The sequence below is a fragment of the Triticum aestivum genome, chromosome 2A (assembly GCF_018294505.1).
Source record: "Triticum aestivum cultivar Chinese Spring chromosome 2A, IWGSC CS RefSeq v2.1, whole genome shotgun sequence".
Lineage (NCBI taxonomy): Eukaryota > Viridiplantae > Streptophyta > Magnoliopsida > Poales > Poaceae > Triticum > Triticum aestivum.
Window position 1 is genome coordinate 544382947 of NC_057797.1, and position 26942 is coordinate 544409888.

The following is a 26942-nucleotide window of genomic DNA, read 5'->3' on the forward strand; positions in this document are numbered from 1 at the left end:
CTGCTTCCTCGAGCGTCGCGCGCCGCCCCTCGTCGCTCCGGCCGCCGCGCGCCCCGCCTTCCTCCTCCACGCCGGCGAACTCCTCCAGTCCGGCCACCGCGGCAAGTCCCCGGCGTTTCTTCGACGAGCGACTCTGGCGAACCTCGGGGCGTGTGTGTCTGCAGTGATCCCGCCAGATCCGATCTGGATCTGGAAGACGTATCGGTTGACTTTTTCCCCTCCAAACCCTAAATATTTTGCAATCTTTGACGCATCATAACTTCCTTCCCGTTGCTGTGATTCGTGCGTGTAGCATATCAAAATGTTCGTCTCGACGAGTATATCATTTCATCTCATTGCATCATTTTCTTTTGAGCTCATCTTGATGCCCTAAATGTTGTTGGAAGAGGGCTATGTGATGATTATTTCAGATCTGTTTCAGCAAATGCACTTTTGTCATTTTTTCCATGATTAATGTGTGTATGCTATGATCATGAGCTCTACATGTGTTTTGTAGAATGCCATGCCATCTTTACAGGGGTGTATGCCATGTATTTTTATGATCTATGTGGTGACTAGCACAAGCATGCAAAGTAGCTTACTCAATGATGCTGATTTCAGGGACTTAGAATTTCACTAAGTCCTTGTCCTGTTATTGTTTTATGCCATATATTCATGTTGTTTCCTAGTGATCCGTGCCTCTTTTGAGGATGATCAGTAAGGATGTTTTGTTAATATTGTGGTGATCTATCCATCCATGTCTTTGTTTGAAATTATGGATCACCCTAGCTTGAGTCAATCGAGCTCTACTTTTTCTATAAAATGTTCCTGGCAGATTGTTAACATGTTTAGCAATTTTGCCGAGCTTGTTGTTGTTGATCCGTGCATGTTATGTTGTTGTTCTTGCCATGTCTAGCTTCTATGCCTTGTCTATTTGCTGGGTGTATGCTTAGATTGTCATGCAATGCCACGTAGTGAGTGCATCGAGCTCGTAAACATGCCTACTTGTTAACTGTTTTGCCATGCTCCAATTTTTCCAGAAGTCTGAATCTGTTTATGTTTTTGCTATGTTCACATGCTTGCAATTGTATTTTATGATCCCTTTTGGCTCATAGTCACTAAGGGACTTTTGTTATATGCTTAGAGTAGCTTCATGCCATGCCTTGCTTTGCCATGATATGTTCCTGTAGAATGTAGTTATCGTGCTCTAAACATTGCTTCCTGATGATAAATTCCTGACTTGCTGTTAATTTCACTAAGTCTGAAACGTGTTATCTTTTGCACTTTTGCCATGCTTGTTTGAGCTTGCTACTGAGTGAATTAGCTGTATCTCAGTGTTCATCTTTTGTCAAGCATCTTGAGTGGAACCCTGCCATGTATTTTGTTGCCATGTTTGAGTGATGTAGCATATTTAACTTGATGCATTTAGATGGTCACTTGCTGATTATCGCAGACCGGTGCCATATTTGTTTTGCTTGCCATTTCCAAACCGTGCATCCGATTCCGGTGATCTTTATATCGATTTCGACTGAAATCACCTCTCCTTTCTAGTGGATCTCTTGGATTTCCAAGTTGAGGCCAGGTTTAATCATTCCTTTCCAAATCATGCATATGCATCACTTACCGCATCCCGCATATCATGCCATGTTCATGTGTTGGTTGTTTACTATGTTGTGTGCTTCTTTCCGGTGTTGCTTCTTCGGGTTGGTTCCGATAACATCGCGTTTGTGAGGAACCGTTCGACTACGTCCGTTTGTCTTCTTCATGGACTCGTTCTTCTTCCTTGCGGGATTTCAGGCAAGATGACCATACCCTCGAAATCACTTCTATCTTTGCTTGCTAGTTGCTCGCTCTTTTGCTCTGCCTATGCCGCGGTACCTACCACTTGCTTATCATGCGTCCCATATTGTTAAGCCAAGCCTCTAACCCACCTTGTCCTAGCAAACCGTTGTTTGGCTATGTTACCGCTTTGCTCAGCCCCTCTTATAGCGTTGTTAGTTGCAGGGGAAGATTGGAGTTTGTTCCATGTTGGAACATGGATATTATGTTGGGATATCACAATATCTCTTATTTAATTAATGCACCTATATACTTGGTAAAGGGTGGAAGGCTCGGCCTTATGCCTGGTGTTTTGTTCCACTCTTGCCGCCCTAGTTTCCGTCATATCGGTGTTATGTTCCCGGATTTTGCGTTCCTTACATTGTTGGGTTATAATGGGAACCCCTTGACAGTTCGCCTTGAATAAAACTCCTCCAGCAAGGCCCAACATTGGTTTTACCATTCGCCACCTAGCATTTTCTTTCCCTTGGGTTCTGTAGACTCAAGGGTCATCTTTATTTAAACCCCCGGGCCAGTGCTCCTCTGAGTGTTGGTCCAACCTGTCAGCTGCTGGTGGCCACCAGGGGCAATTCTGGCCTGGCCTACCGGAACCTTGGACAATCTGGTGTGCCCTGAGAATGAGATATGTGTAGCTCCTATCGGGATTTGTCGGCACATTCAGGTGGCTTTGCTGGTCTTGTTTTACCATTGTCAAAATGTCTTGTAACCGGGATGCCGAGTTTGATCGGATTGTCTTGGGAGAAGGAATATCCTTCGTTGACCGTGAGAGCTTGTGATGGGCTAAGTTGGGACACCCCTGCAGGGATTGAACTTTAGAAAGCCGTGCCCGTGGTTATGGGCAGATGGGAATTTGTTAATGTCCGGTTGTAGAAAACCTAAAGTTGATCTTAATTAAAATACATCAACCGTGTGTGTTACTGTGATGGTCTCTTCTCGGCGGGGTCCGGGAAGTGAACACGGTGTTGGAGTTATGTTTGACGTAGGTTGTTCTAGGATCACTTCTTGATCATAGTTTCTCGACCATGCTTTGCCTTCTCTTCTCGCTCTCATTTGCGTATGTTAGCCACCATATATGCTAGTCGCTTGCTGCAGCTCCACCTCATACCTTTTACCCTACCTATAAGCTTAAATAATCTTGATCGCGAGGGTGTGAGATTGCTGAGTCCCCGTGACTCACAGATACTTCCAAAAACCAGTTTGTAGGTGACGAGGATACCGTGCAGATGACGCAACAAAGCTCAAAGAGGAGCTCTATGAAGATCTTGTCCTTTGTGTTGTTTCGTTCTAGTCGATTAGTAGTGGAGCCCAGTTGGGACGATCGGGGATCTGTGTAGCACTTGGGGTAGTCTTCTTTCATTTTGGTCCCGTAGTCGGACCCTGATTGTATCTGGATGATGTAATGCTTTATTCATGTATTGTGTGAAGTTGCGATTGTAAGCCAACTATGTATCTCTTTCCCTTATGTATTACATGGGTTGTGTGAAGATTAAGTCACTTGCGACATTGCTTTCAATGTGGTTATGCCTCTAAGTCGTGCTTCGACACGTGGGAGATATAGCCGCATCGGGGGCGTTACAATTGGTCAGCTTGCTCACCATGGCGCATCTGCACTCCATGTGCTGGCTATCCACCACCTTTGGTTTCATGTCGAAGACCTTGAGCCACAACCCGAAGTGGGGTTGGATGCAGAGGAAGGCCTCACACACGATAATGAATGCCGAGATGTGGAGGAAAGAGTTCGGGGCTAGATCATGGAAGTCTAGCCCGTAATAGAACATCAGCCCGCAGACGAAAGGGTGGAGTGGAAACCCTAGCCCGCGGATGAAATGAGGGATGAATACCACCCTCTTGTTGGGCTTCGGTGTAGGGACGACTTGCCCCTTGGTTGGAAGACGGTGGGCGATTTCCTTCGCCAGATACCCGGCCGCCCGAAGCTCGGTAATGTCCTTCTCCTTGATGGAGGAGGCCATCCACTTGCCTTGACCTCTGGATCCGGACATGATTGAGTGCTTGCTCGAGTGGGGAAAGACGAGAACTTGGGTGCTGGAGCTCAAGAATGGAATGGCAGAGGAAGAGAGGAGGCGTGGGTGAAGAAAGGGAGTCCTTATCTCCTTATAAAGGCAGTAAATATTAAGCGCCTCCCCACCCGCCTTAAAACTCATCTGTTCCCAAGGGCTGTGTAAATGGCATGATTATATTACCCACGCCCGTATTGATGAAAATCCCGCAATAAGGGGACACGATCTCTGCTTTGACAAGACGTGCCAATGGAAATCGCATCTCAAAACGCAGAACAACAGACAAAAACGGTTTGATATGATGACCGGACAGACGTGATGTCATCTTGCAAAAAGTTGTGAGCATATGGGACTCGTGAAATATTATACTCTCTACAGCTATGTGTGTGGTACTTGTGTTGCAGATCCGAACATGTTCGTTTCATCCAAAGACTATCTTGGAGTATTCGGAAAGGGGAACCCGGCTTGCAATGCCGAAGACAATCTGCGCCGGACACCTCGTCATTGAGGCCTGGTTCAGGGGCTATTGAGGGAGTCTTGGACTAAGGGGTCCTCGGGCGTCCGACCTGTTGGACATGGGCCGGACTAATGGGCTGAGAAGATACAAGACCGAAGACTCTCTCCCGTGTCCAGATGGGACTCTCCTTGACGTGGAAGGCAAGCCTGGCGATCAAATATGAAGATCCCTTTCTCTGTAACCGACCTTGTACAACCCTAGTCCCCTCCGGTGTCTATATAAACCGGAGGGCTTAGTCTAGATCGGAGGATAGATAGATAATCATAGTCAGACAGGCTAGACTTTTAGGGTTTTGCCATTACGATCTCGTGGTAGATCAACTCTTGTAATACTCATATTCATCAAGATCAATCAAGCAGGAAGTAGGGTATTACCTCAATAGAGAGGGCCCGAACTTGGGTAAACATTGTGTCCCCCGTCACCTGTTACCATCGATCCTAGACACACAGTTCGCGACCCCCTACCCGAGATCCTCCGTTTTTGACACTAACACAGGGGGAGCCATAATTTCTATGCATAATCTTAAACATAATAATATTATTTTTACAATCTCAATACATTTCACTCGAACATCATCTCTTTCGAGCACTGACCCTCTATCAAGCGGGCACCTTCTAAAACATCCTCAAAATAATACTTTGGCGTGTGATGCTCCTTGCCCTCGGGTGGAATTTTCACTGCAACATCGGTGGCCTTCATCTTCGCCCAGTACATCTTCACACGGGCAAGGGCCATCCGTGCACCTTCAATGCACGTGGACCACTTAACAATGTCGATACGCGGCACCACATCACCTAGTCGTCGTACCAAACCAAAATAACTCTTTGCAATTGGTTCGGTTGGCCATAGCTGGACTATGATGTCCTTCATGGCAGAGCTGGATATCTTGTGGAGCTTGGCCCACTGGGCCATCTGTTCGTTCAGTAACAGGGGGCTCTTTGGCGTACTGAATTGTGACCAAAAAAGCTTCTCAGTTGCATGCCCTTCCTGCGCTTCGTAAAACTGCGCTGCATCGGAGGCACTCTTCGGCAAGTCCTAAAAGGCACCTGGAGAGCTCCACATTTGATTAAGCGGGGCATACTTCGGATTACCGAATTTAGTATGTAATAAGAAAGGCTTACCAGCCGCTATCTCCCCAGCTTGCTGGATATCTTCCCGAGCCGCTCTAGACTCAGATCGTGCTTGCCTTGCCTCCTGTAATGCCTTGTCAAGATCGGCTGCTTTGGCCTTGTTATCCTTCTCGAGGAATTCGCACCGAACAGTGGTTTCCTTCAGCTTGCATGCCATAGTGGCCATTCTCTCTTCACACTGATGTTGCGTGGCCTGTCCGGCCTCTAATTCATCAGCTGCCTTCTTGGTAGCCACATTGCTTATCCGGGCTTGCTCCTTGGCTCGGGCAAGTTCAGCCCGCAGGGTCTCCACCGCGGCAGCACTATCTGCAGATACGCATGTCTTAGAACATGATTCTAGCTTTGTGCTTGTGTTACTATACATATTCTAACACATACCTTGCGCCTCATCGAGGCGCCTGTTAATAAGCGTAATGTCATCATTCGCCACATCAAGCCTATACTCCAAACCTGCAACCTCTGTAGTGTGGGTAGACGTCATGTGGTAAACAGCCTATGTTTCAAGTTATTAGATTATTACCTGAAAACATATTTTTCGATCCTCTGATTGCCTGCTTTTGGGCGCCAACCAGAGTCTCAGGGTCTACTATCTATACACAGGTGATTTTTGCGTATAGAGCACAATCAAAAAATAAACATTACATACCTCAAAGCTTCTTAGCATGCTCATGAAGGCTTTATTCAATCAACTTTTCGCGGACAAAATCCTCTCAACCACCATACCATCAAGGTATGATGATCATCTAAGATTGACGAACACCGTAACATGTTCGTTAGCGTATCCGGCGCATCCAGATTCTTGGAAGCAGCCACGACAGTATGGACTCCCTTCGACAGGGTAGGTTTACTCGACCCTGAGTCGTCTCCGATTGTAAACCAGATAGTCTAGAGCCTTTATTGTTAACCCTTGTAGGGACCGCACACTTCGGACTCTGACCGACCGAAGTTTCACCTTGGAGCGCTGACTCTATTATCCCCCGATCTGGAGAGACCCTCCGGGACGACACCTCGACGTCGTCCGCCCTGTTGGGTGAGGAAGCTTGTGGAGGCATTCCGCTTTCCGTCGGGTAAAAGGTCTCTCGAGGAGGAGGATTGTTGAGGAAGACTATGTGCCGGACTACAAAACACATATTCTAGATGTTACCTTTGCAAAGAGAAAAGGAACGGGGTATGTTTAAAATATCTTTGTTGACTTACAATTTGGCTGGAGGCTTGTCCTTATGAAGGGATTTTGCGACAACAACACCTTCTGAGCCTGAACCGCCCGACAGGGGCGCTTTGCCCCGCTTAGGAGCCCTTACCTCCCAACTCTCAGAGGTGGCCCTTTTCTTACCATGGGAAGAAGGGATGTCAGCTTCTCCTTCCCTTTTGTCTTCGAAAGAGGGAGCCCTAGTCTCCTCGGACACAGTGTGTGGTTTGCCTCCAAGATGGAAGCCGCCTTTGGCTCCCCCGCTCTTCTCATTCTCCTCCTCCACTGGCGCCTGGTATGGCGCCGGGACCAGCATCCATGCTAGTATGGGACTAGCTGAGTCTTCAGGAAGAGGAGCCGAACACCTGATTCGCTCCGCCTTCTTTATCCAACCCTAGAAGTAGATAGTTTTCTCAGCACCTTATCATGAGATGCATATCCAAGCTGTGTTCAAGAATCGAGTACTTAACATGGTATCCGGATGGTTGCATTTGAGGCCGATGTCTTCTATAGTGTCCGGCCACTGTTTTCGTTTCCCGAAAAATAACTTCCACATTCCTCTATGCGTTGCAACGAAGAAGTGCTGAAGGGTTCGTGGTCCTTCTGGATTGAACTCCCACATGCGGAGGGGCCGTCTTTGGCACGGGAGGACCCACCGGACTAGCATTACCAGAATCACGTCGATGAGTTCAATGTCCCTCTCAAGGAAACTCCAGATGCGGCTCTGAAGAGTCTGCATTTCATCGGTTGATCCCCAGTCCAACCCCTTATTGACCCATGATGCGAGCTGAATTGGAGGGCCAGATTGAAATGCAGGTGTAGCTGCCCACTTGGTGCCACGGGGTTCAGTGATATAAAACCACTCCTGTTGCCATAAGTCGGAAGATTATGTGAATGATCCTTTTAGCCAGGGAGCATTGATGAGTTTACCCACTGTGGCACCACCGCACTCTGCCCGTCCCCCGTCGACTACCTTCGGCTTCACATTGAAGGTCTTAAGCCATAAGCCGAAGTGTGGGGGAATATGGAGGAAAGCTTCGCACAAAATAATGAATGCCGAGATATGAAGGAAGGAGTCCGGAGTTAGATCGTGAAAATCTAGCCCGTAATAGAACATAAGCCCTCGAACAAAGGGGTGGATGGCAAACCCCAGCCCTTGGAGGAAGTGGGAGATGAATACAACCATCTTGCTGGATCTGGGACTAGGAATAACCTGCCCTTGAGCAGGAAGCCTGTGGGGGACTTCCAAAGTCAGATATTTGGCCGCTCGGAGCTTCGCAATGTCCTCCTCTGTGACAGAGGAAGGCACCCATCGACCTTAAGGACTAGGGCCGGCCATGATTGGGAAGCTCGAAACAATCGAAACCTTGGGCGCTGGAGCTCGAGGTTGGAGAGGATGAGGAAAGAGTTGGCATAAAGAAGCCAGATGGGCCTTAGTCCCTTTATAAAGGCAATAAATATCAAACACCTCCTCCTCGACCTTGAAACCTGCCTATTTGTAAGGAATCACACCAACCGGGCGGTTGGAACACCCACGCCCGTGTTGATGAGGATCCCGCAATAAAGGGACATGATGTCTGCTTCGACAAGACGTGCCAGTGAAATGGCGCCTCGGAACATGGAACAACGAGCGAAGAAAAAAAAGGTTCGATATAATAACTAGGTGGTTTCTGTTCGACGAACGACTAACGACAAGTGTAACCATTCACATACAAATGTCATAGAAAAGGGAAAAAATGTGTACTCTCGGGTCATTAAGTATCTCAAATGCATGCCACCAGTGGGGCATCAAGTTTGGGATGCCTTTAATCCTGACCACAGTGATTTTAGTTAAAGAAGAGTGATGAATCTAGAAGGCAGTACCAAGATTCAGAAGCCTCTACACAACTGGCATAGACCACAATTTGGCCAACCTCTCTTTTGTAAACGATCGGTAGTCCACACCCTATTTTGAAAAATCAGCCGCACAAAAAATTTGCACTTAGGGTTGCCTGGTTGCTCCAATGACTGGCCTCATCACCGTCGATGTGGTGCCTCATAAGTAGGGCTGAAAACAGAGCGAATACGGTTGAAGATTAGTGAAATTATGCTCACGACCATAATTTTCTTGTAATAAGAAATGGGGTGACTAGTGCACAAATACGAATATTGAATCAGAGTGAATACTATCAGAGATTAGTGAAACCATGCCCGCGACCATATTTTTTTCGAATTTGAAGCGGGGTAGTTAGTGCTCAGATACGAATACGGAATCGAAGCAAACCGGTCATGAATAAAGAGCGAATACAATTTTGTAACAGATGTTTGGATGTCGTGTTGAAATAGTCGGTAGGATAACTTCATAATGATATGTTACATATCTTTACTAATTCATAATTTATATATTCACGCTATGCAGGGCTAAAAACAGAGCAAATACGATCGTATAGTAGTGAAACCATTTCCGCGACCATATTTTTCTCGGATTCGAGGACGGAGTGGATAGTTCCCGGGCACGAATGCGAAATCAGAGCCTACCTGTCATGAATACAAAGCGAATACCGGAGGGAATACGGTTCGATAGCGGACATTTACTTCAAATGCATGTAGCGTTGAAATAGTAAGTGGGATAACCTCATAATAATAAGCTACATATCTTTACTAATTCATAATTTATAAAAGTCACATGATGCAATTTATATGGTAACCGACAATCTATGGTACTCATCATCCACCCCAACATCTGCTCAGTCCCATGTTCCCAGAGTCATAATATCCAAACATTCCAAGAAAAAGACACAAATTACAAGTAAAAAAATGCACCCAGAGCATGTCAAAATGCATTGTAGAATGTTGCCAATAGTGATTACTTATCTAATTTAGAAGGCATAACCACATAATGTGGTCACAACTCACAACTTGTTGCATAGATACAATAACTGCATTAACAATTCACTCACTCAGAACAAATTAATATGAGTTGATAACGTGATTCTTCTTTTGCTTATTTAGCACACAAAACAAAAGATAGTGTCTTGAATTGTCCGCCACAGCGCTGTTGAACATCATTTTATTCTTCATGCCCTTGTGTTTTAGCAGGACACTTCAATTGCTCTCCTCGAAAGAAGCCTCGACAAACTCATTATGCGAAACAACCTATGATAGCATGCATGAAAATTGGTGATAATAAAATCAGTATCAGCAACAATATAATCTGCTTGGTCAAATTCCTACCCTCTATAGATGCAGAAGCATCCAATTCAAGTTCACGCTCACGTACTATTGCAATCGCCCGGCAAAAAAAGTTACTATTTCAACCATTTCCAACTCAACAATAAGTGATGCAACGTTCAACTTAGAAGCTAAAACAATCAGCATCAACAATTCTAGTAAGAGACTTGATGCATAAACTATAAGCTAGTGATATAAACAACTAAGATACAAATAATAATAATGATGGTGATGATGATTACTATATTTTACCTCCTTTACCCACACCTATATAATCCTTGTACAAATTAGTTCCTGGACCACCTTCGGGTCAGACTTGTGTGAAATGAATTAATGATGCGCCCACCATTACTAAATTTCAATCCTGAAGCAACCGTTGACACCTGAATGGCTAGCACATCATGAGCTAACCGTGCAAGAATAGGTTAAGTCCCTTGTTTGCCCTTCCACCGTGACAGCATATCAAATGTTCCATCAACTTTGTCATTCCACCTTACTCGATCTTTTTTCAAATATTTTTCAACTCAGTTTTCTAAATAATATGTTGTCCTTCTGAATCATACAAATAATTTTGGATGTCCTCATCCATGTCATTAGGAAAAAATATCATCAACTTCCTTAGTGCACAGACTAGTTGTTGGATCATTGATCATTGTTTCAGCCTCTTTCGTGTTGCACATGTAGGATTGGAATAACTTATTTACCACATCCATGAAATCATTAGTATGTTTACCATAATCGCCAACTTATATCTTGGATATAAAGAACTCTACAAGCTTTTCTTGTATCTTGGATCAAGAAAACATCTTATGGCCAGAGCCATGTTAGGCCTGTCCCAATACTTATTAAATTTCTCTTGCACTCCCTTTGCCATAGCAGCAGTTGCAGCATCCTTACTATGACACCAATCATCAATCACTAGCTTAATCTCACAAAATATCCACCAAAACAAATTTATTGTTGGGTGTGAACTTGCGAAGAAGAGATCGGTGGCATCATTAAAAAAATGAATAATGAAATTAGAGCTATGGCCTTAGACTCTTTTTCTGTTGGAGCACACCTCTCGTACTTACTCCTATTCATTTAAAGTAGCTTGTCAAATGCCTTTAAGTAGTATATTGCATTCTCTAACATTTGGTATGTGGAGTCCCACCTTGTCATACATTCTAGAGAAAGATCTTTTTTGTCATTCATGTTTTCCTCCTTTGCACATTTAGTAAACTCCTCCATTGTAATGGTGAGTTCTTTACAATATAAATCGTAGCTCTAATTTTACAGACTAGAGATGCAATCAGTTTCAAACCATCTTGAGCAACAAGATATAATATATGCATAAACATCTCACATGGAAAAAATGTACCTACACATACCGATGGAGATTTCTTTTGATGTGTGGTACCAACTTCCTCGATACACTTGTAATTAGATAATGCATTGTCTTCAGTGGGAGAAAATACTTTCTGAATGATTTCCTTTCACATGCATGAATTTCACGATTCTTCTCTGTAGTTGTCAATTATCATCTATCTAGTACACAACAATGCACATATGACCTAAGTTTTGACCTGAAGTCCACATATCCATAGTTGTAGAAAAGAGAAACAAATTTGAATTCCTCATACAATTTTTGGCATGCCGCAATATGCAGCTCATTTATATTCTTCCTTGTACTGTCCTAGACTTGAATGCGAAACTAGAACACGGTGATTTGATGAAGTCAACAAAATACTCATGTTCAACCAAAGGGATAATCATGCATTATAATTGCCACTAGCCACATCCTAAGTCTGACTTCTGCATCATACCTGGTGTTGGTCTGTAGAGTGGTGTTGTGTTATCTTCTGCTTACTATACCTGTTGTCCCATCTTCACACTATGATTGTTATCCAAATAATTTCAAAACAAAGTCTTGTCTTTGTTGGTCCAACTCGAGCTTTGTACTTGCATTTGTTGCATTTCGCCCACAATTCTGTCACTTCTTCACCACTTTCTCCAATGTTCCCCACTTTATCCTTGGTGAAGTGCTCCCATACCTTGGAGGCACACTTATTGTGTTTCTTCCCGATAGGAGGAAAACCCTCTTCATCATCTTAAGTACTTTGTACACCTGCGTCAATACTAGGAATATCAGCATCAGTTGCAGCACCTAGGTGCAGCTCTAGTCATCACTACTTCAGGACTAGTCACTATCAATAACCCAGTAGTAGTTGTGATTCTATTCGCACTCCCACTTGCGCATGTCATCTAAGTAGATGTGCGGGTGGATGATCAACGGGTCCGTACCTCAAAAATTGGAGTCCATGTGCAACATTTAAAATCATGCACTTGGTATAACATGAGTTAATTCTGGAAAAAGAAACTATCGTGTTGATCATATAATTACTCAAATTTAATATCTTTTATTTATGTATCGGTTACTTCAGCTGAGTATTATGGAATATCAAACAAAGCTAGCAGGAAAAGGTACTTATTTCTTTTCAAAGATTTTTGTGTGAACTTGTACTATAGGAAACACTTGTGTATTGGCAAGGATCACACTTGGCAAGAAATACCCATTCCAGGATCGTGCTAGTGCCGCAAATCATGCATCTCTACAGAAAATGTCTAAATGTCTAAATCATATTGTTGCATATACAATAGCTATTTCTCTACATAAAATGAAGCATGCAATTACATCCTCTCTTCATTCAATTCATTCCTAAACTTTGCATTTTTTTCAGAAAAGCATACAAAGTAATGAAAGCACTACATTAGTTTTGTGCGCTATGGATAGGTGCTCAAGTGTAGTTTAATCATCAAATAACTAATTGTACTTTCAAAAAATTACATAACTAAACCTTCTAACTAGTTCCTTGCCCTGTGCTCTACAAATCTATAGTTCAGTTATTCTAAGCATACAAAGTAATGAAATCACTACATTAGTTTTGTGCTGCTAGGATAGGTGCTCAAGTGTAGTTTAATCATGAAATGAAAAATTGTACTTCCGAAAAAATATATAACTGAACCTTCTAACTAGTTCCTTGCCCACTGCTATGCAAATCTATAGCTTAGTTATTCCTAAACATTTCATCTAAAATGGTAATGGAGGAGGACATGTTATTGCCCAAATTATTCATAATAATATTCCGTGCAGATTAATACTAAGTTCAGCTCAACGCGACCTATCATTCATGTCCTCAAGATTAAATTGAAAAGCAAAGGAAATGGATGTTGATAGTCCATTCACTATACAAAAACTGCAGCTCCAACTTTTATAAAAAGAAACAAGAGCTCGAGGGGAAATCAAAGAGGCAAACGTCCCAGAAATAGAGGAACGAAAACTCACCATGGTCGACACCCAAATGCATTCAATTGAACTGTTGTGTTAGCATGATCACCATGACCGCCCGTACGTGAAGAAGGATTGGAAGTGGATTGGGAGAGAAAGACACCGAGCTAAAAAGGATAGAAGGGCATCGACCAGAATGGGAGAGAATCAATTACGATCACAATCACTAGCGGAACGGGAGGAATCAATAACGACCATGATCACGAGAAAAACGGGGCAGGGGAGAGGTGATGAGGTGTAGGATCGATAAGTGTCTCTAGGGGGTGAATAGCCTACTATGCTCAATAATGGACTCTTTTCTCAATTTTAAAATCTTGGCAGATCTTAAGCTTTTCTACCAATCTATAGAGCACCATACACATGCATGTCAAGAGCAATAGGCAGCGGAATATAAACATGCAAGTGCAAAGGTAAAGGAGAATCACAAGCACAATAGACTCGGTGAAGATTTTCCCCATGGTATGGGTAGTTGGCGCTGATACGTCTCCAACTTATCTATAATCTATGAAGTATTCATGTCATGTTTACAATAATTTTATATGGTTTTGTGCACTTGTATATGACTTTTATATGATTTTCATGGACTAACATATTGACCTAGCCAGTTGTTGTTTTCTGCTTGTTTTTCGTTTTCTAAAAAATTCATATCAAATGAAGTCCAAATGTGGCGAAACTTTTTGATGATTTTTCCTGAAAGGAAATGGACGAAGGAGGCTTAAAGGGCGTACCAGAAGACCCACAGAGGCCCCACAAGGCACTAGAGCTCACCCAGTGGGATGTCTGCCCCTAGTACCTTGTGGCCCCGCCTATGACCCCTCTTTGTGTGATTCCAAAGATGAAAATTCTTACATATTCGAAAACCCTCGAAAGTTAACCTAGATGACTTGTTCCGCCGCTGCAAGCCTCTGTACCAAAGAGATCCCATCTAGAGCTCTGTTCTAGCACCTTGCCAGAGGGGGAAATCATCACTGGAGGCCATCTTCATCATCCCGGCGATCTCCATGACGAGGAGGGAGTAGTTCACACCTGGGGCTGAGGGTATGTACTAGTAGCTATGTGTTTGATCTCTCTCTCTATCTCTCTCTCTCTCGTGTTCTTGATCCTGCATTATCTTGATGTAACCATGGACTTTGTTAATGTAGTCGGATCATATGGTTTTTTCCCTCTCTCTCTCTCTCTATCTTGTTGTCATGAATTGAGTCTTGCTATTTCAGGTTTCGTTATGTTGGATTGAATATTGGACTTGAGATCACTTGATGTATGTCTTGCATGTGGATACCCGTGGTGACAATGGGGTATTCAATTGAGTTACTTGATGTATGTTTTGATATTCAGCTTGCAGATTCCCGTGGTGACATTGGGGTAATTGATAACCTACAAGTATAGGGCATCGCAACAGTTTTCGAGGGTAGAGTATTCAACCCAAATCTATAGATTCGGCACAAGGGGAGCCAAAGAATATTTGAAGGTATTAGCAGCTAATACGTCTCCAACGTATCTATAATTTTTGATTGTTCCATGCTATTATATTATCTGTTTTGGATGTTTAATGGGCTTTAATATGCTCTTTTATATTATTTTTGGGACTAACCTATTAACTGGAGGCTCAATGCCTATTTTAGTGTTTTGAAGAAAAGGAATATCAAACAGAATCCAAATGGAATGAAACCTTCACTATAATCTTTCTTGGAGCGAGCAGGAACTAAGCTTGGCAATCCCTACTCACTCACATTGATATCTATTGATGGGCATCTCCATAGCCCGTTGATACGCCTAGTTGATGTGAGGCTATCTCCTTCTTTTTGTCTTCTCCACAACCACCTTGTATTCCACCTATAGTGTTATGTCCATGGCTCACGCTCATGTATTACGTGAAGATTGAAAAAGTTTGAGAACATCAAAAGTATGAAACAATTGTTTGGCTTGTCATCGGGGTTGTGCATGATTTAAATATTTTGTGTGATGAAGATAGAGAATAGCCAGACTATATGATTTTGTAGGGATAACTTTCTTTGGCCATGCTATTTTGAGAACACATGATTGCTTTATTAGTATGCTTGAAATATTATTGTTTTTATGACAATATTAAACTTTTATTTTGAATCTTTCGGATCTGAACATTCATGCCACAATACAGAAAAATTACATTGATAATTATGTTAGGTAGAATTCCACATCAAAAATTCTGTTTTTATAATTTACCTACTGTTGGTGTTAAAACCGGCGGATCTCAGGTAGGGGGTCCCGAACTGTGCGTCTAGGCGGATGGTAACAGGAGGCGGGTGACATGATGTTTACCCAGGCTCGGGCCCTCTTGATGGAGGTAATACCCTACGTCCTGCTTGATTGTTCTTAATAATATGAGTAGTACAAGAGTTGATCTACCACGAGATTGAAGAGGCTAAACCCAAGAAGCTAGCCTATGGTATGATTGTTGTTGTACCTACGGACTAAACCCTCCGGTTTATATAGACATCCGAGGGGGCTAGGGTTACACAGATTCGGTTACAAGGAAGGAGATCTACATATCCGTATTGCCAAGCTTGCCTTCCACGCCAAGGAGAGTCCCATCCGGACACAGGACGAAGTCTTCAATCTTGTATCTTCATAGTCCAACAGTCCGGCCAAAGGATATAGTCCGGCTGTCCGGATACCCCCTAATCCAGGACTCCCTCAGTAGCCCCTGAACCGGGCTTCAATGACGATGAGTTCGGCGCGCAGATTGTCTTCGGCATTGCAAGGCGGGTTCCTCCTCCGAATACTTCATATAAGATTTTGAACACGAGGATCGTGTCCGGCTCTGCAAAACAAGTTCCACATACCACCGTAGAGAGAATAATATTTCCATAAATCTAATCTGCTGACGTACCCCGTAGTGTGACATCACACCACATCCATGTCTTTATTCGAATCGTTTTTCATAACCAATCTCAGTGTGTTTCGCGAGGCGGTTTCCTTGGCACGTCTTGTCAAAGCAGATATCGTGTCCCCTTTATCACGGGATTTTCATCGATACGGACGTGGGTAACCCAACCGTGCCTATGGGTAGGACTCCTAGATCTTAGGCATGTCCCAAACGGCCACGAGGAGGACGCTTGATATTCACCCTCTTTATAAAGGGGACAATGCTTTTTCTTTTTTTCCCTCTCGTGCTCAATCAAATCCTTCCCCCGCCTCGAGTTCTAACACCCAAAACTCAGGTCAGGTACTTCGGACCTTCAACTATGTCCTGATCCAACCTTCAAGGTCGGTGGATGCCTTCCTCCGTCATGGAGGAGGACATCAAGAGGTTGAGAGAGGCCAGATATCTGACCGCCGAAATTTCGCATCGGCTGCCCGCCCGAGGGCAGGTCGTCCCGACTCCCGAACCCAACGAGTGCATCGTGTTCGTCTCCCACTTCCTCCGAGGACTAGGCCTCGCTCTGGATCCCTTTGTTAGGGGTCTTATGTTCTATTATGGGCTAGATTTTCATGATCTGGCCCCGGATTCCCTTCTTCACATCTCGACATTTATTGTCATATGTGAGGCCTTCCTCCGCATTACCCCTCACTTCGGCATGTGGCTCAAGACCTTCGACGTGAAGCCGAAGATGATCGAGGGGAAGCACGCAGCGTGCGGAGGCGCTTTAATAAGCAAAATCGCTGACGCTCCATGGCCTAAGGGTTGCTTCCTAGAGGTGTCCGGATTGTGGCAGTAGGAGTGGTTCTACATCACAGCTCCCCAAAGTGCCAAGTGGGTAGCTTCCGCCACCTTTCGCTCAGCCCCCCCACCACAACTGATGTCATGGATCAGTAGGGGGCTGAGCTGGGGTCCAGCCAAGGACGTGCCAATACTGCAAAGCCGTATCTGAGATCTCTTTGAGAGAGATTTCAGTCTGGTTATGGTAGTGCAAGTTATGCTAGTTCGTCAAGTCCAGCCTTGCAAACGCCGGCCCCTTCGCATGTGGGAATTGTTGGGGAACGTTGCAGAAAATAAAAATTTTCCTACTCGTTTCACCAAGATCATCTAGGAGTTCATCTAGCAACGAGTGAATAGATGCATCTGCATACCTTGTAGATCGCGAGCGGAAGCGTTCAAAGAACGTGGATGATGTAGTCGAACACGACGTGATTCGAATCACCGGAGATCCTAGCACCGAACGGACGGCACCTCCGCGTTCAACACACATACGGAAACAGCCACGTCTCCTCCTTCTTGATCCAGCAAGGGAGGGAGGAGAGGTTGAGGGAGATGGCACCAGCAGCAGCACGACGGCGTGGTGTTGATGGAGCTGCAGTACTCCGGCAGAGCTTCGCTAAGCAATAAGGAGGTGGAGGAGGTGTTGGGGAGGGAGAAGGAGGCAACCAAAGGCCAAGGACTCAAGGTATGAAGTCCCTCCTCTCCCCCACTATATATAGGGGTGCCAAGGGGGGGTGGCCGGCCCTAGGAGATCCAATCTCCTAGGGGGTGCGGCGGCCAAGGGGGGTTTCCCTCCCCCCCAAGGCACCTAGGAGGTGCCTTACCCTCCTAGGACTCTTTCCCCCTTAAACCCTAGGCGCATGGGCCTATGTGGGGCTGGTGCCCTTGGCCCAAGCAGGCCAAGGCGCACCCCCTACAGCCCATGTGGCCCCCGGGGATGGGTGGCCCCACCCGGTGGGCCCCCGGGACCCCTCCGGTGGTCCCGGTACAATACCGATAACCCCGAAACTTGTCCCGATGCCCGAAACAGGACTTCCCATATATAAATCTTTACCTCCGGACCATTCCGGAACTCCTCGTGACGTCCGGGATCTCATCCGGGACTCCGAACAACATTCGGGTTACTGCATATACATATCCCTACAACCCTAGCGTAACTGAACCTTAAGTGTGTAGACCCTACGGGTTCGGGAGACATGTAGACATGACCGAGATCGCTCTCCGGTCAATAACCAACAGCGGGATCTGGATACCCATGTTGGCTCCCACATGCTCCACGATGATCTCATCGGATGAACCACGATGTCGAGGATTTAATCAACCCCGTATGCAATTCCCTTTGTCAATCGATATGTTACTTGCCCGAGATTCGATCGTCGGTATCCCAATACCTCGTTCAATCTTGTTACCGGCAAGTCACTTTACTCGTACCGTAATGCATGATCCCGTGACCAAACACTTGGTCACTTTGAGCTCATTATGATGATGCATTACTGAGTGGGCCCAGTGATATCTCTCCGTCATACGGAGTGACAAATCCCAGTCTCGATCCATATAAAACAATAGATACTTTCGGAGATACCTGTAGTGCACCTTTATAGTCACCCAGTTACGTTGTGACGTTTGATACACCCAAAGCACTCCTACGGTATCCAGGAGTTATACGATCTCATGGTCGAAGGAAGAGATACTTTGACATTGCAAAAACTCTAGCAAACGAACTATACGATCTTGTGCTATGTTTAGGATTGGGTCTTGTCCATCACATCATTATCCTAATGATGTGATCCCGTTATCAATGACATCCAATGTCCATAGCCAGGAAACCATGACTATCTATTGATCAACGAGCTAGTCAACTAGAGGCTTACTAGGGACATGTTGGTGTCTGTTATTCACACATGTATTACGATTTCCGGATAACACAATTATAGCATGAATAAAGACAATTATCATGAACAAAGAAATATAATAATAATGCTTTTATTATTGCCTCTAGGGCATATTTCCAACAGTCTCCCACTTGCACTAGAGTCAATAATCTAGTTACATTGTGATGAATCGAACACCCATGGAATTCTGGTGTTGATCATGTTTTGCTCTTGGGAGAGGTTTAGTCAACGGATCTGCTACATTCAGGTCCGTATGTACTTTACAAATCTCTATGTCTCCATCTTGAACATTTTCACGGATGGAGTTGAAGCGACGCTTGATGTGCCTTGTCTTCTTGTGAAACCTGGGCTCCTTGGCAAGTGCAATAGCTCCAGTGTTGTCACAGAAGAGCTTGATCGGCCCCGACGCATTGGGTATGACTCCTAGGTCGGTGATGAACTCCTTCACCCATATTGCTTCATGTGCTGCCTCCGAGGCTGCCATGTACTCCGCTTCACATGTAGATCCCGCCACGACGCTCTGCTTGCAACTGCACCAGCTTACTGCCCCACCATTCAAAATATACACGTATCCGGTTTGTGACTTAGAGTCATCCAGATCTGTGTCGAAGCTAGCGTCGACGTAACCTTTTACGACGAGCTCTTCGTCACCTCCATAAACGAGAAACATTTCCTTAGTCCTTTTCAGGTACTTCAGGATATTCTTGACCGCTGTCCAGTGTTCCTTGCCGGGATTACTTTGGTACCTTCCTACCAAACTTACGGCAAGGTTTACATCAGGTCTGGTACACAGCATGGCATACATAATAGAACCTATGGCTGAGGCATAGGGGATGACACTCATCTCTTCTATCTCTGCTGCCGTGGTCGGACATTGAGCTGAGCTCAATTTCACACCTTGCAAAACAGGCAAGAACCCTTTCTTGGACTGATCCATTTTGAACTTCTTCAAAATCTTATCAAGATATGTGCTTTGTGAAAGACCTATGAGGCGTCTTGATCTATCCCTATAGATCTTGATGCCTAATATATAAGCAGCTTCTCCAAGGTCCTTCATTGAAAAACTCTTATTCAAGTAGGCCTTAATGCTGTCCAAAAGTTCTATATCATTTCCCATCAAAAGTATGTCATCTACATATAGTATGAGAAATGCTATAGAGCTCCCACTCACTTTCTTGTAAACACAGGCTTCTCCATAAGTCTGTGTAAACCCAAACGCTTTGATCATCTCATCAAAACGAATGTTCCAACTCCGAGATGCTTGCACCAGCCCATAAATCGAGCGTTGGAGCTTGCACACCTTGTCAGCATTTTTAGGATCGACAAAACCTTCCGGCTGCATCATATACAATTCTTCCTTAAGGAAACCATTAAGGAATGCCGTTTTGACGTCCATTTGCCAAATTTCATAATCATAAAATGCGGCAATTGCTAACATGATTCGGACGGACTTCAGCTTCGCTACCGGTGAGAAAGTCTCATCGTAGTCAACCCCTTGAACTTGTCGATAACCCTTAGCGACAAGCCGAGCTTTATAGATGGTCACATTACCATCCGCGTCTGTCTTCTTCTTAAAGATCCATTTATTTTCTATGGCTCGCCGTTCTACGGGCAAGTCAGTCAAAGTCCATACTTCGTTTTCATACATGGATCCTATCTCGGATTTCATGGCTTCTAGCCATTTGTCGGAATCCGGACCCGCCATCGCTTCTTCATAGTTCGAAGGTTCACCGTTGTCTAACAACATGATTTCCAAGACAGGGTTGCCGTACCACTCTGGTGCGGAACGTGTCCTCGTGGACCTTCGAATTTCAGTAGGAGCTTGATCAGAAGTATCTTGATCATTATCATTAACTTCCTCTCTAGTCGGTGCAGGCACCTCAGGAACATTTTCTTGAGTTGCGCCATTTTCCGGTTCAAGAGGTAATACTTCATCAAGCTCTACTTTCCTCCCACTTACTTCTTTCGAGAGAAACTCTTTCTCCAGAAAGGACCCATTCTTGGCAACAAAGATCTTGCCTTCGGATCTGAGGTAGAAGATATACCCAACAGTTTCTTTAGGGTATCCTATGAAGACGCATTTTTCCGATTTGGGTTCGAGCTTTTCAGGTTGAAGTTTCCTGACATAAGCATCGCATCCCCAAACTTTTAGAAATGACAGCTTAGGTTTCTTCCCAAACCATAATTCATACGGTGTCGTCTCAACGGATTTCGACGGGGCCCTATTTAAAGTGAATGCGGCAGTCTCTAAAGCATAGCCCCAAAAAGATAGTGGTAAATCGGCAAGAGACATCATAGATCGCACCATATCTAATAGAGTGCGATTACGACGTTCGGACACACCATTACGCTGAGGTGTTCCAGGCGGCGTGAGTTGTGAAACTATTCCACATTTTCTTAAGTGTGTACCAAACTCGTGACTCAAGTATTCTCCTCCACGATCTGATCGTAGAAACTTGATTTTCCTGTCACGTTGATTCTCAACTTCACTCTGAAATTCCTTGAACTTTTCAAAGGTCTCAGACTTGTGTTTCATTAAGTAGACATACCCATATCTACTCAAGTCATCAGTGAGGGTGAGAACATAACGATAGCCACCGCGAGCCTCAACACTCATTGGACCGCACACATCAGTATGTATGATTTCCAATAAGTTGGTTGCTCTCTCCATTGTTCCTGAGAATGGAGTCTTGGTCATTTTACCCATGAGGCATGGTTCGCACGTGTCAAATGATTCGTAATCAAGAGACTCTAAAAGTCCATCAGCATGGAGCTTCTTCATGCGTTTGACACCTATGTGACCGAGGCGGCAGTGCCACAAGTATGTGGGACTATCACTATCAATCTTACATCTTTTGGTACTTACACTATGAATATGTGTAGCATTACGCTCGAGATTCATAAAGAATAAACCATTCACCATCGGAGCATGACCATAAAACATATCTCTCATATAAATAGAACAACCATTATTCTCGGATTTAAATGAGTAGCCATCTCGAATTAAACGAGATCCTGATACAATGTTCATGCTCAAACTTGGCACAAAATAACAATTATTGAGGTTCAAAACTAATCCCGTAGGTAAATGTAGAGGTAGCGTGCCGACGGCGATCACATCGACCTTGGAACCATTCCCGACGCGCATCGTCACCTCGTCCTTCGCCAGTCTCCGTTTATTCCGCAGCTCCTGTTGTGTGTTACAAATATGAGCAACGGCACCGGTATCAAATACCCAGGAGTTACTACGATTACTGGTAAGGTACACATCAATTACATGTATATCAAATATACCTTTGGTTTTGCCGGCCTTCTTGTCCGCTAAGTATTTGGGGCAATTCCGCTTCCAGTGACCACTTTCCTTGCAATAAAAACACTCAGTCTCGGGCTTGGGTCCATTCTTTGGCTTCTTCCCGGCAGCTTGCTTGCTGGGCGCGGCAACTACCTTGCCGTCCTTCTTGAAGTTCTTTTTACCCTTGCCCTTCTTGAACTTAGTGGTTTTATTGACCATCAACACTTGATGTTCCTTTCTGACTTCTACCTCTGCTGATTTCAGCATAGCAAATACTTCAGGAATGGTCTTTTCCATCCCCTGCATATTGAAGTTCATCACAAAGCTCTTGTAGCTCGGTGGAAGCGACTGGAGGATTCTGTCAATGACCGCATCATCCGGGAGATTAACTCCCAGCTGAGTCAAGCGGTTATGTAACCCAGACATAGTGAGTATGTGCTCACTGACAGAACTATTTTCCTCCATCTTACAGCTGAAGAATTTGTCAGAGACTTCATATCTCTCGACCCGGGCATGAGCTTGGAAAACCATTTTCAGCTCTTCGAACATCTCATATGCTCCATGTCTCTCAAAACGCTTTTGGAGCCCCGGCTCTAAGCTGTAAAGCATGCCGCACTGAACGAGGGAGTAGTCATCAGAACGTGCCTGCCAAGCGTTCATAACGTCTTGTTCTGCAGGGAGAACAGGTGCATCACCTAGCGGTGCTTGTAGGACATAATCTTTCTTGGCAGCTATGAGGATGATCCTCAGGTTCCGGACCCAGTCCGTATAGTTGCTGCCATCGTCTTTCAGCTTGGTTTTCTCTAGGAACGCGTTGAAGTTGAGGACTACGTTGGCCATTTGATCTACAAGACATATTGTAAAATTTAGACTAAGTTCATGATAATTAAGTTCATCTAATCAAATTATAATGAACTCCCACTCAGATTTGACATCCCTTTGGTCATCTAAGTGTTACACGATCCGAGTCGACTAGGCCGTGTCCGATCATCACGTGAGACGGACTAGTCATCGTCGGTGAACATTCTCATGTAGATCGTATCTTCCATACGACTCGTGTTCGACCTTTCGGTCTCCGTGTTCCGAGGCCATGTCTGTACATGCTAGGCTCGTCAAGTTAACCCTAAGTGTTTTCGCTGTGTAAAACTGTCTTACACTCGTTGTATGTGAACGTAAGAATCTATCACACCCGATCATCACGTGGTGCTTCGAAACGACGAACTGTAGCAACGGTGCACAGTTAGGGGAGAACACTTCTTGAAATTTTTGTAAGGGATCATCTTATTTACTACCGTCGTTCTAAGTAAACAAGATGCATAAAACATAATAAACATCACATGCAATTATATAAAGTAGTGACATGATATGGCCAATATCATATAGCTCCTTCGATCTTCATCTTCGGGGCTCCATGATCATCTTGTCACCGGCATGACACCATGATCTCCATCATCATGATCTCCATCATCGTGTCTTCATGAAGTTGTCACGCCAACGACTACTTCTACTTCTATGACTAACGCGTTTAGTAATAAAGTAAAGTAGTTTACATGGCGTTCTTTAATGACACGCAGGTCATACAAAAAATAAAGACAACTCCTATGGCTCCTGCCGGTTGTCATACTCATCGACATGCAAGTCGTGATTCCTATTACAATAGCATGAACATCTCATACATGACATATAGATCATTCATCATTCATCACAACTTTGGCCATATCATATCACAAAGCACTTGCTGCAAAAACAAGTTAGACGTCCTCTAATTGTTGTTTGCAAGTTTTACGTGGCTGAAGTAGGGTTCTAGCAAGAACGTTTTCTTACCTACGTGAAACCACAACGTGATTTGTCAACTTCTATTTACCCTTCATAAGGACCCTTTTCATCGAATCCGCTTCAACTAAAGTGGGAGAGACAGACACCCGCCAGCCACCTTATGCAACTTGTGCATGTTAGTCGGTGGAACCGGTCTCACGTAAGCGTACGTGTAAGGTTGGTCCGGGCCGCTTCATCCCACAATACCGCTGAAGCAAGATAAGACTAGTAGCGGCAAGAAAGTTGACAAATCTACGCCCACAACCAATTGTGTTCTACTCGTGCAAGAAGAACTACGCATAGACCTAGCTCATGATGCCACTGTTGGGGAACGTTGCAGAAAATAAAAATTTTCCTACTCGTTTCACCAAGATCATCTAGGAGTTCATCTAGCAACGAGTGAATAGATGCATCTACATACCTTGTAGATCGCGAGCGGAAGCGTTCAAAGAACGGGGATGATGTAGTCGAACACGACGTGATTCGAATCACCGGAGATCCTAGCACCGAACGGACGGCACCTCCGCGTTCAACACACGTACGGAACAGCCACGTCTCCTCCTTCTTGATCCAGCAAGGGAGGGAGGAGAGGTTGAGGGAGATGGCACCAGCAGCAGCACGACGGCGTGGTGTTGATGGAGCTGCAGTACTCCGGCAGAGCTTCGCTAAGCAATAAGGAGGTGGAGGAGGTGTTGGGGAGGGAGAAGGAGGCAACCAAAGGCCAAGGACTCAAGGTATGAAGTCCCTCCTCTCCCCCACTATATATAGGGGTGCCAAGGGGGGGTGGCCGGCCCTAGGAGATCCAATCTCCTAGGGGGTGCGGCGGCCAAGGGGGGTTTCCCTCCCCCCAAGGCACCTAGGAGGTGCCTTACCCTCCTAGGACTCTTTCCCCCTTAAACCCTAGGCGCATGGGCCTATGTGGGGCTGGTGCCCTTGGCCCAAGCAGGCCAAGGCGCACCCCCTACAGCCCATGTGGCCCCCGGGGATGGGTGGCCCCACCCGGTGGGCCCCCGGGACCCCTCCGGTGGTCCCGGTACAATACCGATAACCCCGAAACTTGTCCCGATGCCCGAAACAGGACTTCCCATATATAAATCTTTACCTCCGGACCATTCCGGAACTCCTCGTGACGTCCGGGATCTCATCCGGGACTCCGAACAACATTCGGGTTACTGCATATACATATCCCTACAACCCTAGCGTAACTGAACCTTAAGTGTGTAGACCCTACGGGTTCGGGAGACATGTAGACATGACCGAGATCGCTCTCCGGTCAATAACCAACAGCGGGATCTGGATACCCATGTTGGCTCCCACATGCTCCACGATGATCTCATCGGATGAACCACGATGTCGAGGATTTAATCAACCCCGTATGCAATTCCCTTTGTCAATCGATATGTTACTTGCCCGAGATTCGATCGTCGGTATCCCAATACCTCGTTCAATCTTGTTACCGGCAAGTCACTTTACTCGTACCGTAATGCATGATCCCGTGACCAAACACTTGGTCACTTTGAGCTCATTATGATGATGCATTACTGAGTGGGCCCAGTGATATCTCTCCGTCATACGGAGTGACAAATCCCAGTCTCGATCCATATAAAACAATAGATACTTTCGGAGATACCTGTAGTGCACCTTTATAGTCACCCAGTTATGTTGTGACGTTTGATACACCCAAAGCACTCCTACGGCATCCAGGAGTTATACGATCTCATGGTCGAAGGAAGAGATACTTTGACATTGCAAAAACTCTAGCAAACGAACTATACGATCTTGTGCTATGTTTAGGATTGGGTCTTGTCCATCACATCATTATCCTAATGATGTGATCCTGTTATCAATGACATCCAATGTCCATAGCCAGGAAACCATGACTATCTATTGATCAACAAGCTAGTCAACTAGAGGCTTACTAGGGACATGTTGGTGTCTGTTATTCACACATGTATTACGATTTCCGGATAACACAATTATAGCATGAATAAAGACAATTATCATGAACAAAGAAATATAATAATAATGCTTTTATTATTGCCTCTAGGACATATTTCCAATAGGAATTCAACCCGAAAGGACTGCGAGCTATTCAACATTTCCTCGGCATGACGCATGAAGAGATGTAAAAATTGTTCTTCGGACCACAAATAATGTCTCTGGACATCACTGAGGATGAAGGTCTGAGCTGCAATTGCCCGGATACCCAAGTAAGTAGCCCCGCATCCGAACACACTGTCCGTTTATTTATCGCAACGTTGCCCTAAAAAAGCCGCTCTTTGACCAGGATTGGATAGCGAAGGCAAAGTTGATCAGGTGTCCGGCCCCCCTCCCTAAGACCTCACCAAATCCCGTGCTAACCAGGATGCTGGAGATCGCGCCTTATCAAGCACCCTCAGGAGAAGATAAAGGGGGGAACAAGGAGGCTAGCGCCTCCATGAAGGAGGTTAGCCAGGGAGGAGGAACTGAAACTTCCTCTCCCCAGGGAAGGAAGAGAACCGCCTCTGAGGACCCGGAGACAATGGTCTCCAAACGGGGGAAGAAATCTCCGCCGGAGGGTCCTACCCTGGGGGATACCCTGGCCGCACTATGACCTCAAGGGGATCAGCCCTCCAGCGAGCTGTAAGTAAAAGGGTACTTAATAATGAAAATATCTCGCTTTACTTCTGAGGAAAATAATCAAAGCATTTATCTTGCAGTTCGGATCTTAGCCCTTCTCAGCAGAGCTCGTCTTCAGGGTATCTTCTTCCAGAGATGATGGAGAGTGAAACGCCTCCCCCTGCCACACCGCCTAACGAGGCGGGCGACCCCGAGGTGTCGTCGCGGAGGGTGTCTCCTGATCCAGCAAGGCCAAAAGGTAATCCTATGGCCACCCGAAGTCCTCAGTATCCAGCTCTTGAAGAGAGTAATCAAAAGAGTCCGACACCGTCTGGTGTGCGGTCGGACGTACCGAGGGATCTGCTAGAGCAAGCGGCTATCTCAGAAGAGCACCGCACATTGATGGGTACGGTGATTGAAAGGATTTTGTCCGCCGAAAGCGGGTTACATGAAGCC